Source organism: Zalophus californianus, chromosome Y (assembly GCF_009762305.2).
Source record: "Zalophus californianus isolate mZalCal1 chromosome Y, mZalCal1.pri.v2, whole genome shotgun sequence".
Taxonomy (NCBI): Eukaryota; Metazoa; Chordata; class Mammalia; order Carnivora; family Otariidae; genus Zalophus; species Zalophus californianus.
The window spans coordinates 3,174,553-3,192,729 of record NC_045613.1 but is presented as its reverse complement, the minus strand read 5'-3'; positions in this window follow the sequence as shown (position 1 = coordinate 3,192,729).

Below are 18,177 nucleotides of genomic sequence, written 5' to 3'. Positions count from 1 at the left end.
AAATTCCTGTTCTTTGTTATAAAGTTACTGCCTTCACCCTCTTGCAAGGGATTCTTATAACTTGCGCCAGCACAATTTGAGTCTTGATGTTGAAGAATGTCATTTGATTGAGAGATACACAATATATCTGATTTTAGTCCTAGCCTGCAAACTCTAGAGTCTTCCATTATGCCAATCATAAGCCAGAAAGAATGAGGAGAAAGAAAGGTCATGGAAGGAAGCTCAATCAAATGAAATCAAGGGAGGGAACTATGCAGTACATAAAAATACAGTTTTCCATCCTACATTCTTTCTTCATGTCTAAAAGTACGTTTTACTTTTTGTATGTGGTACAATCAATAGGCACATCATCACTTGACAGTTTTTCATCCTTTCATAGTTGTTTACAAAATAACGATGCTGTTTAGAATGAAAGGAGGCAAAGAGTTAAAAAGGACTACCGTAACAGTGGAATAAGAAACTCCAAGGCCCCGTGCCTCCAAAAAGTAGTATATACTGGCAGAATCCATCAGAAACAACTTTCGCAGAAACAACTCCTTCTGGAATTTTCTAAAAATGTACCCACGAAATTATAACTTCAACCCAAATGGAAGGCTTTAGTGAAGAGAAAAGCTGCTGTTTTGCTCTAGGAGAGCACCGTGGGATTTAAAACAACCCACCTACATTTCCTCACACTCTAACAACAGTGGCCGTAAAGATGGCAGCCCAGACTCTTAGTGCCAGAGGGAATAATACAGACATTATTTTCAAAGGATTCCCTCAACCTTTCTGGCAGTTCCCTGAGAAACCTGTGCAAGAGTTTGCCTTTGTTTCACTCTTGAGAGAGCTGCCCCAAGGTGGGGCAGCTTTCCAGGAAGCTCTGGAAAAAAGCATTATAGGCACAAATATTGACTTCAACAGCTGGATTAAGGGACAACAATCAGGAAATGCAAGCAACAGAGGGGGGAAAAACTGAGAGGAGAGAAACTGGAAAAGGAGATGATGATATGCTTTTAAAAGCTCTCACATCCCAAACTTATCTTTTATCTCCTCCTGGCCTTCAGTCTGGACTTCAAACAGAAGTGAAGGCTAACATTTGAAAGCAGAGTTATAAACACCCTGGTTATGCTGTTCAGAAGCAAGAAGAGACACTTCTCGCGTATCACGTGGATGGACCTACTCTCTCCTTCCTCATGTCCTCTCATTTCTTCCTGTGTACCCTGACGTTAACCACCTTAAGGAGAAAGATGGTTAGGGTTGGGACCAAGGATTCCCCATCCCCAAATGAAACCAAAGGCCACACATACGCATCCTAGTATGTTGGCGCGCTGTGTAGAATTGAGGGACTCAAATTTTTAGGTCTCTGGAAACAGCTACCTAAATCACTGCCCCACCTGATTCTGTTTCACTAATGGCATCTGGGGCACACGTCACAGTGGACCTACGAAGTTAGACCAACCAGCTTTGGCCTTTATTCAATGTACTGTTAGTGCTGCCCCCCAAATCTGAATGTATAGTACAGATTACTACACAAATACGTATACACATTAGATATGAAGTGTAATATGCTGCCAATGGGGATTCTCTCATTTGGGAAACGCACAAATAAGTACTTTGGGGGTCCGCAAACCCTAATGACTCTTTTATGTCACAAGTCTCTATGCTAAGGCAAGCAAAGAGCAGCCTCCCTCACACACCAGACATATCCTTTTGGAAAAGCACCGATTATCTTACTTCGGGGCTCTTGCAAACAGTTAACACCTAATGAATGAAACCCTCCTGAGTCTCTGGCCTAATACTCTTCTTTTGGGGTGGGTCAGCTCAGTTTATCAGACTAACCACGTAGGAAAGGCCCAACAAACTTCATTTCTCAAACTGAAATGGTAGAGTCTAGAGTCAAGAATTTAGCCAGCAAAGTCTCATCTCAATGATACACAAAGAAGTGTAGGGCGTCGTTTTGGAGATCTGTTGCCTAAAGCAAAGCCACTGGCCCAGTGGGATTCACAGAGGCTCTGCAAATGCCTTGTTCCTGTTTACTAGGGGATTGAGTTACAATGAAACTGAACAGTGTGCAGCTGGCCGCAGTGGCTGTTTTGCCTCAACATAAATTATGAAGGACCAAGAATGTGTTAGTGGAGGGAATTGCTCTGACCTGTACTCCCTGATAAGCCTTATTACAGCCTCACGCTTTGGTGTTCAACTTAGAAAACTGTGGAGCAGTAGATGAATACAGTCGTAGATGAAAGACCTCCTCTTCAGCATCACAAAATGAGGAAATCAATCAAACCTACTAAATGAATCATCTGGGCTATTCATACAGATGCCCAAGGCAACTAAAATGAAGCCATGAAGCCACTGATCAAGCCTGCCCCACCCAGATTGCCACCGTTGCTACCTGAGTTACAGTCATTGCACTGATCATGACATTTGCACCACCATCAAATGAAATTCAAAGAACCCTGACCATTCATAAACTGATGCTTCTTTCATTCCCCCAAAAGCAAAACCAAATCAATCCACATGGTACATTCTCCAGGTACAAAATGGGCCCTAGAGGAGTCAAACTTTGGTTCAGCTACCTGGATTCTCTTATGGGACTGACATGGTCCTATATCACAAGGATAATGACCACTTGTCCACTGCCCATGGGGGTATCCCTCGGATGACAGCCCACACATGTCAAAGAGGTCTTCTGACCTCTGTACAGTCTATAAAACTTTCCCCATCCCCCAAGCACCTAACCTTTCTGGACAAAAGGACTGCTACAAGTGAGGGATGACTGGACAAAAGGTGAAGTTGAATCTACTGGAAATACCAACCTTGTGGCAGTTACAAAATCTAGGTACTGAGTAACAGCTTAGACTGAGGAGTGTTGAGGGAGGAAAGTAATTAACTATCCTGTGTCTTTCAAAACTATTCCTGGAGACCTCCTCATAAAAAATATACTCTGGGGACCCCTGGGTGGCTCTGTCTTTAAGCGTCTGCCTTCGGCTCAGGTCATGATCCCACGGTGCTGGGATCGAGCCCCACATTGGGCTCCCTGCTCAGCAGGAAGCCTGCTTCTCCCTCTCCCACTCCCCCTGCTTGTGTTCCCTCTCTCACCGTCTTTCTGTCAAATAAATAAATAAAATCTTAAATATATATATATGTGTATATAACATATACATACAAATATATGTAACATACACACATAAATGTATATAACATACACATCTGCTGTGGCCTTCTCAAACTGTTGCAATGTCCTTGGATCTGGCTGGAAGCTACATTCCGCAGTGCCTCAGATCCAAGGACATTGCAACAGTTTGAGAAGACCACACCAGTGTGTGTGTGTGTGTGTGTGTGTGTGTGTGTGTTTATTTGACAGAGAGACAGCGATGGTAAGTTTATTGCCTTTTAAAGGGAAGCAGAAATGGATGTCCCAACTCCTGCATCCCCCAAATAAAACACTTATGTTAAGTGACTGAATGTCTTTCCTGCCCTCATTCCTCTAGTCATCACCAAGTCATTCCAGGGGTAAACAAATGTCATCCAGCTGATGTAATCGACAGACAGGGCAAACTGGACAGAGTGGCCTCAGGCAGGCCTTTCAAAAAGGGGAAGAGGGCGTAATTTAATTACTTAACGGGAAATTGTAAGACTTCCAAGTTCTCCAGGGAGCTAAGCAGTAAAGCGCTCTAAACTTGCATCCGCTTGAGAACACAGATTTAAGTACTACTTGGGAAGCCCCAAAATCATAAAAACACTTTCTTCACAGATGTACAATATGCACCTCTTCTTTCATGGAAGCTGTGCATTAACTTGCATCCCTCAAAAAAACTCTGTGTCTTCTCCCTCAGGGGTGGTCATAAAAGATCATCAACTGTTTAAGGAAACACAACTAGTACTCATGTAGCCCTTACACCTTTGGTTCCTTGCATGAAGTCACCAGAGGGCCAACTCATTCCACACATAACATGGGCTTATGCCCACACTGCAGGTAGTTTTGTCCCCACAATGGGAGCCACTCACTAACAAAAGGTAGTCTGCAATCTGTCCAAAACTTTAGTTGAAATGATCAATGACTGCCTGGTTTCAGGTGAGTCCGTTATTAGTAATGATAAATGTAATGATAATGATTAGTAATGATAAAACTGCCCTTCTTGTGGACCATTCATGAGCCACACTCCCAGCCAGTGGAAGGTCAACACGGAGCCTCAAGGAAGAAAACCAGCTGGTTTTCTGAGGTAGATCTGATAGATTATGAGACTTGTTCAGCCTGTTACATCTGGATCTCAGGGTAGGGCTGAAGTTAATTCTGCCACTTGGGCTCTTCCTGATGCTTGGAGTCCTGTTGATAGTATCCTATCAGATAATCTGAACAAATCTGGTCCTAGCAGTGGAGTTGTATACCCAAGGGAAAATTCACCAGAACCTATGACAGTATTTCTGCTTCTCCTGTGGACAGAGACGATGCCTTTGTTTCAGGCCATCTTTCCAAGGATGCCCATGAGGCAAACAGCCTTGGGGGGGGGGGGTGGGTGGGAAAGAGAAATGGTGTCTATTTCAAGAGCAGTAAGACATATTTGTTTATTGTCATGTTTCCAATTGCTGCTATAATAAATTGCCACAGCTCAGTGGCTTATTTATTATCTTACATCCCTTCTCAAGGGTCTATGGGAGGATCCATTCCCTTGCCTTTTATGGAGGCTAGCTCCTGGCTCTTCTTTCCATCTTCAAAGCCAGTAACAGCAAGACAAGCCTTATGCACAATGCCCACCCTCTCACTCTGACTCCTGTCTTCCTCCTTCTGTTATAAAGATCCTTGCAATTTCACTGGGCCCATCCTGATAACCCCTCAAAATCCTAATCTATGCAAGCATATCTATACCAAATCCCTTTAGCCAATAAGATAATTTACAGGTCCCTGTTTAAGACATGGGCATCTTTGAGTCTGCCACATTCTAAAAGAGTCATCTGAGGATCCTAAGCTTAGGATTCCTCCTATGAAATGCAAACATCATCTGGTTCTCTTTACATCACCCTGCAGGAACTGAGGCTCAGGAAACAGGTGTGAATGTGGACACTTTGGTATATGCTATTGTAAAAACCTGGCTTTTGTCTTGATACTTCTCCCAGTACTCACTCCCCATGACAAAAAAAAAAAAATTAGTTTGTAAGTAAAATAACATCTCTGACCCTTCGTTGTTTCTAGTCACCGTGATTATTCAAATTTGGGTATGTGCCAGGCATTTTCTAGAAAATGAATGAAACAAGCTCATAAGGATAAACAACAGACAGTACCTGTCTCAATGGGAAAATTCAAACTTTGAAACAAAAATTAGAATTTTTGGAAAATTTCAGTCAGCCACCATGACTGGCAGCTTCCCAGTACATAAAGACTTTTATGATGAGACTGATCATGGTACCAACAACTATGATAGTCTAATATTTTATAACAGCATTTGAAAGATCTACACAACTCAGTGATTCAATATTTTCCGCATGACAACGCATTACAAAATGACCCAAAGGGACAGGCTGCATCTAAAGCATAAAACAGAGCATTGGATTTTAAAAGGGCACATTAGAAAAAGTTCTAATAGGGCTTAAGATCCAATATTGGAGTCATCAGTGCTTTTTCAGTGATTTTTAAAATAAAATTAAGTAATAGTTAAGTTAGAGAACTGTTGCCCTTGGGTGTAAACAAGGACACAGACAGGAAGACAGTAGAAAAAAAGACATTGTCGAAGAGGGATCCCTACCTTACATATTATCAGTCAAACCCAACTTTAGGGAAAATGCCGTGGAACTGGGTAGGACAACAGGGAGAGGAGTACCAACCACTTCCTTCTCAATCAACTGTAACTTATAAATAAGACCTCCTTTTGTGAAGTGATCGGTGTTATCAAGCCAGGAAAATCCAAATAGGAGGTGATATAAAGCATTTTCCCCTGTATCTTCATTGCTCTGGCTTGCTCTGATTAAACATCCGCAACATGATTAGGAACTATATCACTTAAGGAAGTTTTCCTGTTTTTTGTGTTTGTTTTTTAAACTGGATGTGTTATCCAGATACCACTACTTTACAAAATTAAGCTTATACTAGAGGGAGAACCATGACTGAAAACGATGAAGCGGGGTTTCTAAAAACCCATTCTTCCTACACTAAAGCAAAGATTAAGCTCCAAAAAAAAAAAATCCAAAAAAATTAATTTTTTGAAACTCTGGAATATAATCAAAATTTACAACAACCACAGACAGGCTAAATGAAGAAAGAATACTACATTTTAGTAAAGGGACATTGTAGCTTTCTAATTATGTGCCTAGCAGCCTGCAAGTAGCTAGCATTCCTGGTGTGACTTGCTGGTTGCCAGGGTGGGTAACAGAAACTCTTAAGAGCCCTGATGATGGATTTTGACCTACATGGCAGCTCCCAAGGAGCCTTTGTTTTGCCAGCCTTAGAACTCTCTCAGACTGGTGTAGCCTCCTAGTATCAAAGTTGAAGTTAACAGCTGCAGCTACTATTCTGGCTAAGAATAACCGGTAAGGCAAACAGCCTGGAAATGAGAAGGTTGAGAAAGAAGATACATGGAACAGAGCTTTGAAAAAGCTCCAGGTATACCAGGGAATCTAGAAGACCACACATACGAAAGGGCAGGGTACATGCTCAGAAAAGACCTCACACTTTACATCTTGCTATATTCAAAATTTTAAATGGCCTGGCTAAGCGCTAAGGAGTTCCCCAAACAGTCTTGCAAAGACTGAGTTTGTTTTTCTCGGTGTTCCCCGTTCTCAAGGAAATCTCTTCCAAGTCACTAGCTGACCTCTAAGCGAAAAGAAGAGACTTCCAAAGCCATACAAAGCATATGTTACTTTTACAAAACAACTCCCTACTAGCCAAAGCATAAAAAGTTACTAAACAACTACAACCCCTCATAAGCAGCAACCAGGAACCCTACGGAGTAGGGGGAAGAAATCTGGCTTCCAGAGTTCAGTGTTCACCACGGCACACCTCGTACTCATTGCCTTCTCTTGACCAAACTTTAGTCAAGTTTCTCTCCTTCCCTCAGGTCCCTGAATTTGGGCTTACCCCTGAGTGAGCACTAAAATACAGATTATGCCCCCTTAATTAAGAGGTCATTCCAAGGAAGAGCTGTGACACATTTCCCATCATGCTGTCGGCTCATTCTTTCCTTGCTCAGTTTCCTCTTGTAAAGTTTCTACTAGTCCTGCTTACCCTACCCCTTCCAATCAAAGAAAAATCATTCTGATTCTGAAATACTTTCAGAATTCTAAAATCAGAATGTTCTCCCTATTGCTGTACTGTCCTTGAATAAGGTGTCTTATCAAATCACGGTTTGTTTTTGTTTGACAACATTATAACATTCACAATATTTACTTGCCAACAGAAAAATTACAAATTATGCAAAGAAACATGGAAAGATGGGCAAATTACAGGTATGAAATTAAGAGAAAATGTCCCTGAGCAAACCCTGGTATAAAACTGATTCGGAGTACATGTTGAACCAAGTGTTATAACTATGCTCGAAAAGTTAAACTAAAAAAATAAAACTTAAACAAAGCACTAAATCAGGGAAACAATATACGAACAAAATAACAGCATCAGTAAAGAGAAATTATTTAAACAAAGAACCAAATAAGGGCCCCTGGGTGGCTCAGTTGGTTAAGCGACTGCTTTCGGCTCAGGTCATGATCCTGGAGTCCCGGGATCGAGGCCCTCATCGGGCTCCCTGCTCGGCGAGGAGCCTGCTTCTCCCTCTAATTGGCCCCCCTCTCATGCTCTCTCTATCTCATGCTTTCTCTCAAATAAAATAAATAAATAAAATCTTAAAAAAAAAGAAAGAACCAAATAGAAATCCCAGAGCTGAACAGTACAGTAACTGTAAAAGCAAAATCCGTTAAAGAGAGAGGTTCAATAGCAGAGCTCAGCAGACAGCAGACTCAGCAAACTGGAAGTTAGGTCAACTGAAATTAGTCCGAGAAACAGAAAGAAGAATGAATACAATCAGGAGCGCTTAAGACACCTCTAGGATACCGGGAAGCATACCCTCATACACACAATGAGAGTTAAAGGGGAAGTGAAAGAGAAAGATGCCCCCCCAAAAGTTTTTTTGGAAGAAATAGCCAAAAAATTTGTCACAGTTGAGAAACACCATTCATCTACACATCGAATGAACTGAAAGAACTTTAGTTATGATAAACTCAAAGTCTATCCTTCAAAATAAAGAGATTTTTTAATCTCTAGATAAACAAAAGCTGAAGATGGTGACAAATGGTAATGAGATTAAGCATTTGATCATTTCATTAACATATTCAAATGTTGAATATTTTGTGTTGTACACCTGAAAACAATATTGTATGTCAAACACAGTCCAATAAAAAAATAAAATAAAATAACAAATTTAATGCAAAAGAGAGCAGACACCCACTACAAAAAATGAAAATGACGATTCTGAGACAGAAATGAAAGGATATCACTCAGCAATTCAAAGCCATACAAAGAAATAAACAATAATAAAGATAGCTACACAAGATAAATTATAAAGTTGGGATCCTTTGTTCACAATGTAATACCACTTAAATGTCTCAGGTAAGAGACACACTTGAATAGCACAGTTCCACGATATTTTCAGTGTTTTCCCAAGTTTTGGAAATTGTAAGTTAGAAAAGGCAGTCCTAACTCTCTCCATGGTAGTAGAATGAGCATTCAATATCACTACACAAATGCTGGAAACAGTCCCGTCAGAAGTTAACAGTTCAGTCTCAGATGTGCTCCAATATCACCATGCCAAGAATATGCTAGTAGCCTAGCAGGGAGAACCTTGTGCAACCGTTGGTGACAAAAATGCAGTTTCCATATTAATTGGGTGAGATAAATCGTGTCCAATTTATACCTTTTAAAAGACAAGATAATCACACTCCACTGGCCATTTTGTTGGACTGACTTATCCCCAGGATTGGGAAAATGGTTTAATGAGGTGTGGAAAACTCGATTTGAATTTGTTCTTTCCTGCTTGGTTCTTCTTGTTCTAATCTATATTCTTCTCTTCCTTTACAGTTCTCTTGCCACTCAGCTGTTTCCCAAAACTTCTCTCCACAGTCATCAACTGGATTTTTTAATATGTAGGCTTCACATGAAGTTTCAGTTAGGAGAAATTTTGGAGATCAGAATACACCACCCCAAAATGTACCATCCTGGCATGCGAGTTATCTTGAGTTGAAGGCAATGGAGGAAAGGGAGACACAGTATGGATTCTCTGCCCTCTCCCTACCTGCCTGAAAACAGATCGTTAAGTCGGTTTTGTGATCCTGCCCCTGCCACTCCATTGCACTTACCTCTGCAGAAGAGTTAGCACTGAAAAAGAGTCTATGTAGACAAACCTTACTAATGAGGCCTTATCTATCACAAGTTAACTCCTGTATTTGCCTTCCCACAGTCGGCCACCGTTTGAAGCTCAAAGTCCCTTTCCTTTGTCTTGTCGCTTTTCGTTAAATCAGATCCTCTTTTGCCCTAATGGTGTATAAAAGCCTCCAAGCTTTGTTGATTTGTTGTTGTTTTATTTTGTTTGGGTGGAGGGTTTCCTCTTCCCTCTCTGAAGCTCCCTCAAATAAGGTGAAACCTTGTATATTAAGTAAATTTACATGCCTTTTCTCCGTTAAAGGGTCTGCTGTCAGTTGGTTTTTTAGGCCCAGACATTGAACAACAAGAGGATAGAGAAAACATTTTCCTCTCCTACAGGATTAGCCAGCCAATCCCATTAAACTAATTAGTCTGACAAAACGGTTCAAAGTATCAGATACTTTGTCACCCAGAATCTTACTTCCTGTAAGTATCTGATTAGGAGTATCTGGTGGAGGTTGTTTACCATCTCTCCCTTGCCACTTTATTTCATGCTCTCTTTCCTACTGGAAATAATCATTAGTGCCTTCAAATCTAAAATCATTAGGGAACAAATTTCAGGAAACTCATCTTCAAGTCTCTGTTCCTCTATATTTACCCTCTTTACCCAAATCTGTATTAGTCACAGTTCTTCAGGGATACAGTGCTTGTAGAATGTGTCTAGAGAAACAAAGAGGGTACGGGGAAAGAGAAAGAGAGTAGGGGTGTGGGTGAGAGAGAGAGGGGGGCGGAGAGAGAGATTTTAAGGAATTGGTTCACATGATTGTAGAGGCTAGCAAGACTGAAACCTATGGGGGGCGCCTGGGTGGCTCAGTCATTAAGCTCTGCCTTCGGCTCAGGTCATGATCCCAGGGCCCTGGGATCGAGCCCCGCATTGGGCTCCCTGCTCCACTGGAAGCCTGCTTCTCCCTCTACCACTCCCCCTGCTTGTGTTCCCTCTCTCGCTGTGTCTCTCTCTGTCAAATAAATAAAGAAAATCTTTAAAAAAAAAAAAAGACTGAAATCTATGGGCAGGCTGGAGACTGAGAAAAGTGCCAATGTTGTCAAGGTCTTGAGTTCCAAGGTAGCCTGGAGGGAGAATGCCTTCTTCCCTGTGGGACCTCGGCTTTTTTTTTTTTTAAGATTTTATTTATTTATTCATGAGAGACAGAGAGAGAGAGAGAAGCAGAGGGAGAAGCAGGCTGCCCGCTGAGCAGGGAGCCCGATGCGGGACTCGATCCCAGGACCCTGGGATCATGACCCGAGGCGAAGGCAGACGCTCAACCATCGATACCACACAGGCGCCCGAACCTCAGCTTTTTATCTTAAAGCTTTCAACTGACTAAAGGAAACCCACTCATTTTATGGGTGATGATATGGTTTATTCATAGTCTACTGAAGTAAATGTTAACCATATCTAAAACATTCCTTCACAGCAACATCTACGCTAGTGTTTGATCAAACAGCTGATACCATAGCCTACCCAACATGGCACATAAAATTAAGTTTATCTTGATACGTGAGGTTTATGGGGGAGGTTGGCCAGGGAAGACGATTATGCTATGTGTACTAAAACCTGATTGGCAGAAGCAAGCCCAGCATGTGGACAGACTTGCCATCTTATGTATTGTATGGTCCACAGAGTAAGATGTCATGCATAAAGGTCATAACCTGCCTGTACCATTGTGAGGATTTTAGTGGACTTTAGTGGAATGGATAAGCTAAAGCCTCCCCTGATGTTTTTTCCACTTTCCACAGTAATTGTGCAGGTCCTCTATCAGGGACAGATTTTTCCATCTGTACTATGGCAGCCTATTACTCACTTTTAGTCCTGCTAATTGGACCTCACTGTACCGGAATTACTTCTACACAGCTGGGCAGGCCCTTTTGCAAAGAGTTCTTGGATTATACCCTTAAGGAGAGACTGGGCCTCAGAATAAAAAGACATGATTTCCTCCTCCAAATGAGAATGATCTTCTCCTTGACGATTCTGCCCTCCTGTCTCTTTTGTTTCACTGCTTTTCAGAGGGTCACTCTTTTCCCCGGGATCCTCCCCTCTGACTGTTTTCCCAGGAATTGGGCTCCTACCTCCTCTTCTGGATAGTATCCTGGAGAGAAGCTGCTATAAGTGTTAGAAGCAGCAATTCAGTCAGAGAGCCACCTTCTTCAGAGTTCAGAGAGGCAAGAATAAAAGCTCTGTTGCCTTTAGTCACTTTAAATAAGGCTTTAGCAACTCAGGCCAAGACTTGGGCGTCTTGGTATCGGTCTGTAGAGGGCCTAGAATGGTGAGGTCCCCAAAGCAGATGAGAACATGTTGCTTGCAAAGACAGCTCTCCCCAGCTGTGCTTAAAAAAGCAGAACTTTCTGTCTGTCTGTCTCTTGTCCTCCCTGTGTCTTTGCCCACCCCAGCATCTCTATTGTGACAGTTCTTTTAAATGTCATTGCTGTTACCAGGCACAAAGATTTTAAGTTGTCTCCCACAACATTATGAATCACAGGCGTGCCAGTGGAGAGATCCTTCCTAATTCAGCGGATTATGCTTATGGGATCAGGTGCAGCCCACCTTGGTCCAGAAGCATGTATTCCTTCCCTTTTCTTGTTCTGTCTCACATATTTTAACAATTTTCAGGCCTGCTCAAGGGAGAACCCACATATGTGGGTTGACATCCTTCCCAGATTCCTCTCACTGTCAAAGTCAGTCCCAGTGCTGTGGGTTCACTCAACTACTGGCACTCCTAGTTTACCGGGCTAATCAAACACAGAGGAAGACCATGGCAATTAGAGTGCAGAACAGTGTGTGGCAGTGCCATACCAAATTCATGCAGAGGAGTTAAGTTTTATGTCCTGGCATCTTGACATTTCCAGATTAATCAGTCAACCAATTGGCCACTTACTGGATATACTCCATACCAATCACATACAAACAAAAAAATCCATCCTTACACTGGTTCTATCAGGGATTTGGGAGCTGATAGGGCCTCAAAATGAAGACAGCACAGAAGGAGCTATATTCAGGTGGTGTTTTGATAGGAAGGAAGTCCCTCATAGCCTGAGATTTTTCAGAGACAATGGTCTGGGCCATCATCCTGAAAGGAAATTCTTCAGGAGGAGAGAATCAGAGAGAGAGAGAGACAGCAAGCACTTATGTGTCTAGGTGATACAACTCAGAATCACAGCAGGGAAACTATAAGTCAGAGAGTTCCAAAGGGCAGCAGGACTTAGAAGGTTCTATAGCCCCAGGGCTTGTCTTACCTGTGCCTAGCAGATGGTGGGTGCAGTGTCATCAGGTAAGCAAAGCAGAGGACTTGTAATGACTAAAAATATTCTTGTTTGGCTGTATTTAAAACAATGGGACTTCGAGTTTGGCACCAGTGGCTTTGAGCTGTCTCTGCATGCTACGAACCAGTAAATAATGTAAGATCAATACACAGGGGTCATCTTTAACCCACTTTTGTAACACTATGTACCCCAAAATTGAACACAGGTATTCAAATTTTTGTACACAGATGTTCTTAGCAGAACAATTCACAAGTCAATAGGGGTAAGTGGAGATGATAAAAAATCTTTGAAACTACTAGAAAAAGACTAAATGTCAATGAAATATACATAATTTAATGGTGACTTTTATGTGAATTTCACTTAATTAAAAAAAACACTAAGTAGCTCTGTTCTTATCATATATATTAAGTTCAGAAGAAAGAGTTATTCCCAGACACAAGTTGATTCATTAGGAAGACATAACCATCATAAGTGTTGATGCACCTAATAATGAAGTTTCCAAGTATATAAAGTAAAAAAGTGCAGATTATATAAGGAAACTAGGTAAATGCACTCAGTAGATTTGAAATACTGCCATCTCAGCAAATAATAGGCCAAATATACACACTTAAAAAAGGTAATACACAAATTCTGAGCACCAGTGTTAACTACCTGGACTAGCTGACATTTATAAACCAATAAATCAAACCACAAAACATGCATTTCTTTTTTTGTAAGATTTTATTTATTTATTTGAGAGAGAGAAAGAAAGTGAGAGAGAGAACCCAAGAGGGGATAGGGTTAGAGGGGAAGCAGACTCCCTGCTGAGCAGAGAGCCCAATGTGGGACTCGATCCTGGGACTCCGGGATCATGACCTGAGCCGAAGGCAGTCGCTTAACCAACTGAGCTACCCAGGCACCCAAAATATGAATTTATTTCAAGATTTTTAAAACTCTGTAAACAATTTGAAGAGACTGAAATCTTGGAGCATATTTCTGACCATCATAGAATCATATGCGAAGTTAATAATAATAACATATTTCTGGAACAATGGAACACTGGAAATTAAGAATACTTATAAATAGGCCAGAGAATAAATCCCAAGAAAAAATGGAAAATATTGCTAACCAAATGATACTGATGATACATGTTAAAATTTGTTAGCTACAGGCAGAGCAATAATTAGAAAGAAATATGTACCTCTAAACACCTTAAAAAAGAAAAAAAGGCTAAAACCAATGACTTAAGTACTGTAAAAGATGAAAATATTTTCCTTTCATCCCTTTTACATTCTTTGGCTGGTGTAATACTTAAAGTGAAATAAAATATTTTACCAGCAGAAAAACATGCTGACAGAGCACCGCCCTTACTAGGAAGGGTCTGGGAGGAGGACTGGAAAAGGCAGACCACTTTTCACGGGAGCCTTGTTCTTTAGGGCAGGGCACACAGGCGGGGAAGGGTCCTGGAGAGCAGGGCCCTCGTGGCCTGGTGACTCCTGGTACCGCCGCGTTGACACCGCTTTGGGAACTTGGCCCAGTACCCTTGCTCCTGCAAGTGGGCCCCGCACTGCTGTGATGCGCTCCCATGCATGTGTCCGGTCAGGAGCACTGCAAAACCCATGTGTACCGGGAGGACTAAGGAGGAGGCCGTCCCTGGCGATCCCTGTGGACACATGCCCTCCTGCGCTTCACCACCCGCCCACAGGGGGCAGTTCCAAGGACGTGCGAGGGAAGGCAGGTGTGAGTGGTGGGCACTGTGGGTTTGTGAGTGGGCTGTGTGTGAGGGAGATCTGCGTTCGGGTGTGTGTGTGAGCACGTGCGTGTGTGTGTGTGTGTGTGTGTGTGCTCGCATGTGCAGTCAGCTGAGCAGGCCTCTTTGCCGGGGATTGTGTATGTTTGTGCAGTGTGTATGTGTTTGCATGCACACATGTGTGTGTGGCAAGAGTGCATGCTTGTGGACCGGAGACCATGAGTCTTGGTGTGTGTATCGGGGCGGTGTGTTTACGGGTGCACGGGTATGTGTGTTTGCGAGGCCCTGTGTGCGTACCAGTGTGTAGGGACCCTGAGTATTTATGTGTTGTGTGTGTGTGTTTGCATGCCGACGTATGTGTTGATATGTGTGTCCAAGTGTGCATGCTTGAGTGCCACAGACCTTGTGAGTTGGTGGGTGTTGCCTGAGTGTGTGTTTGCACATGGACGGGTGTGTGGGGGTGACCATGTGCACATACCTGTGTGCAGACACCATGTGTGGTCCTATTTCATTTGTGTGCGTTTGTATGCGTGTGTATGTGTATGTGTGCGGCAATGTGTGAGTGCCTGTGTACCGGTTACAGTGTGTGCTTCCCAGTGTTAGGTGTGTGTGTGTGTGTCATGTGCACGGCCATGTGTGTTCCTGGCAAGTGTACATGCCTGTGTACTAGAGATCAAATGTGTTGGGTGTGTGTTTCCTGAGTGTGTCTTTGCCCACGTGCGGTGGTGTCTGTTTGTGTGGCCAAGTGTGCATGCCTGTGTGCGGGGACCATGTGTGTGTTGTGTTTGTTACCCAGTGCATGTGAATGTGTGTGTGCATGCGAGCGGAAACCTGCCTGGCTGTCTGGGCTAGGCCATGGGTGTATGGCGTGTATGTGTGTTTTCAGGCGCACCTCGGTGTGTGACTTTCTGCGGGGCTACGTATGTATGGACATGTGCCAGAGACCTTTCATGTGAGTGTTGAGTGTATGTGTGCTGGCATGCGCGAGGGTATCTGTTGTGTGTCTGTGTGTTTGCAGGCCTTTGTGTGATTGTGTGTGTGTGTGTGTGCGTGCGACTGCGCACACATTCTGTAACCACCTGTCATGCCTCTGTGTTAGAGATTGTTTGCGTGGTTGGTGTGTATGTATTGCATTAGGATGTGTGTGTGTATTTGGGAGGTCATGTGAGCACACCTGTGTCCTGAAAAAACGTATGGGTGTGTGTGCGTTGCATGTATGTGTGTTGGCACGAGCTCGTGTGCGGGTGTGCGTGTTTGAGGGTGCGGGACCAGAGGTGTATGCCTGTGTACTGAAGATTGTGTGTGTTCCTTCAGTGTCTCTGTGCTGTACAGGCCATGTGTGTGTGTGTGTGTGTGTGTGTGTGTGTGTGTGTGTATGTTGTTCCGGGGCCAATTGTGTATTCTTCTGTACTGGAGACCGTTCGTGTATGTTGTGGGTGTGGGGTTACATGTGCAAAAGTGTGCGTGTGTATTGGGAAGCTCACTGCAGATGCCTGTGAACCAGAGAATTTGTGTCACGTGAGTGTGTGCGTGTGCGTGAGCACGTGCATATGTGTGTGTTGGAGCGGCTCAGTGTACATTCCTATGCGACACAGACCATGTGTTTGTTACTTGTGGGTATCCTGAGGGCAGGTGTGTGTACATGTGTCTGCGTGAGAGCCAGTTGTGAATGGATGTGTGCCTAAGACCGTGTGTATTTGTTGTGCGTGTGTGTGTGTGACTTTTTGGGCGGAGGGGGGGTGTGTGTGCTAGTGCCGGGTCACACATGTATGGCTGTGCTGGAGACCTTTTGTGAGTGTTGTGCATGTGTTTGCAAGCGCAAGTGTCTGTGTTTGTACGGGCAAGTGTGCATGCCTGTCTGCATGACATGTGTTTGTGTGTTATGTGACCTGAGTGTGTGTGCATGCACAGTGGTGCATGGGAGTGGACGTGTACTGCCACATGCATGCCTATGGGCCGCAGATTATGTGCATGTGTGTGTGCGCACGTGTGTCTGTGAGAGAGAGAGAGTGTGGTGCCTGTCTGCATGGTTTTGTGTCTGTGTGCGTGTGTGCGGCCATCTTCTATCTGCTGTGTCAAGCCCGGGTGTGTGGGTGTGTGTCCTGTGTGTGTGTTTCCATGGGCTCGTGTCTGTGGTGCCTGTCTCTGTGTGTTTCCAGGCACATGTGATTGTGAGTGTGAGCGGCCACCGGCACACACCTGTGTGTCGAGACGCTATCCGTCTATGTTGTGTGTCCAAGCATTTGCATGTGCACACGTGTGTATATGCGCGTGTGTAGGACCCAGTCAGCAAAGGAGAGGGCCTGCAGGATTTCCAGCTCTGCCGATTATGGAGAAAGGGGCAAGAGGCCGAGGGTAGCCACATCCCTCCGGACACACAGGCCTCGTGTGCATTCTGTGGTTCTTCAGGAATCTGTCTCCCCTCTCGATGCACAGACGCACAGGGGCCAAGGCAAGGAGGGAGGGGTTGGAGTTGTCAGGCGGGTGTGAGGCACACCACCCATCTGTGCTGATTGCACAGATGGTTCCAGGTGTGGGAAATAGCTAGTGGTTTCAGTCTCCTTCCCGGGCCGCACACCTCTTGTCGTGTGGCCCCTCTCACCTTCCCTCCCAGGCAAGGACAATGTCAGATGTCTCTCATTGCACGAATGTCACCTGGGACTGGGAGTGGACATGGACAGCATCCAAATGAAGGGTGAAGAGATGAAAAACACGGTCCAAAGAATGTGGGTGTGCATATGAAATCCATTCTGGTGGAAATGCATGGAGACGCAGTCGTGCACGATACCTGTAGATATGTGCACGCTTCTCCCGCGTGAGACAGGGGGAGGGGGGCTGTGTGAGAAGCCCCTTCCTGTCGGTGATGCCTGGAGACAGGCTTGCATTGGCACCAGACCAACGGCCCCAAACATACTTTGCAGGCTCGAAGCACACTTGGGCATCTCTCACCACATTTGTGGGCGAGATCTTGCGTTGTGATGGCCCGGCTTGATGTTCCACTCACGGTCGGACCCGGCGGACCGAGAGAGGAGAAGGCTAGGGAGGATGCATGCTCCTCTGCAGGCCAGACGAGCCGGGAACCCCTTCCCTGGGCATTTGTGCAGTTGGCAGAATGCAACGGAAGACAGTCCGTCGCTGGTGGTGCAGGCGTTCGTCCTGCCTGTCGCCTGGGTGCCGTGCTCAGCCCCTTGCTGCCTGGCCTTCAAAGAGTGGGCACTGAGGTCACCGAAAGGGCAGACAGCCTCCACCTGGCGGACAGCATCCCTCTGCCGTCCTCTCCACAGGGTTGGCGCAGACTTCCTCTTCATAGACGGGCAACTGGGTCCCCTTTGCTGTATGCTCTTGGCTCCAGGAAAAGGCATGCGTCCCTCTGTCCTCCATGCCAAACACACTGTGTGCCTGTGTGACCGTGTGAGCGTGTGTTTGTGTGGGCCCTCAACCTGGCACCTTTTCGAGGGTCACCGGCCTGGCTGCCGGTCCCAGAGGGGGAGATGGCTTTGATTTCCTGGGAAAGGAGCTGCTCCGAGACTCATCTGCGTCTTCCTTCCTGAAGCCTTTAGGTTCCAGAGGCCGTGTGGCCAGAGGGGTCAGAGAAAGAGCGCCGGAAGCCAAAGTCAGAGAGGAGGACGGAGAGGAGAGCGTGAGGAAAGGACAGGCAGACCGGTGGACAGAGCGCTCTTCGCCGCTCGTCTTCTGACCAGCAAAGGGCATGCGCTGGGACAAACTGTAGCCGCACATTTCCGCCGAGCAGGCAGGCGGTTTCGGGGCCTCTGTCTCCTGGAATCGCACGATGAATACTCCAGGGCCT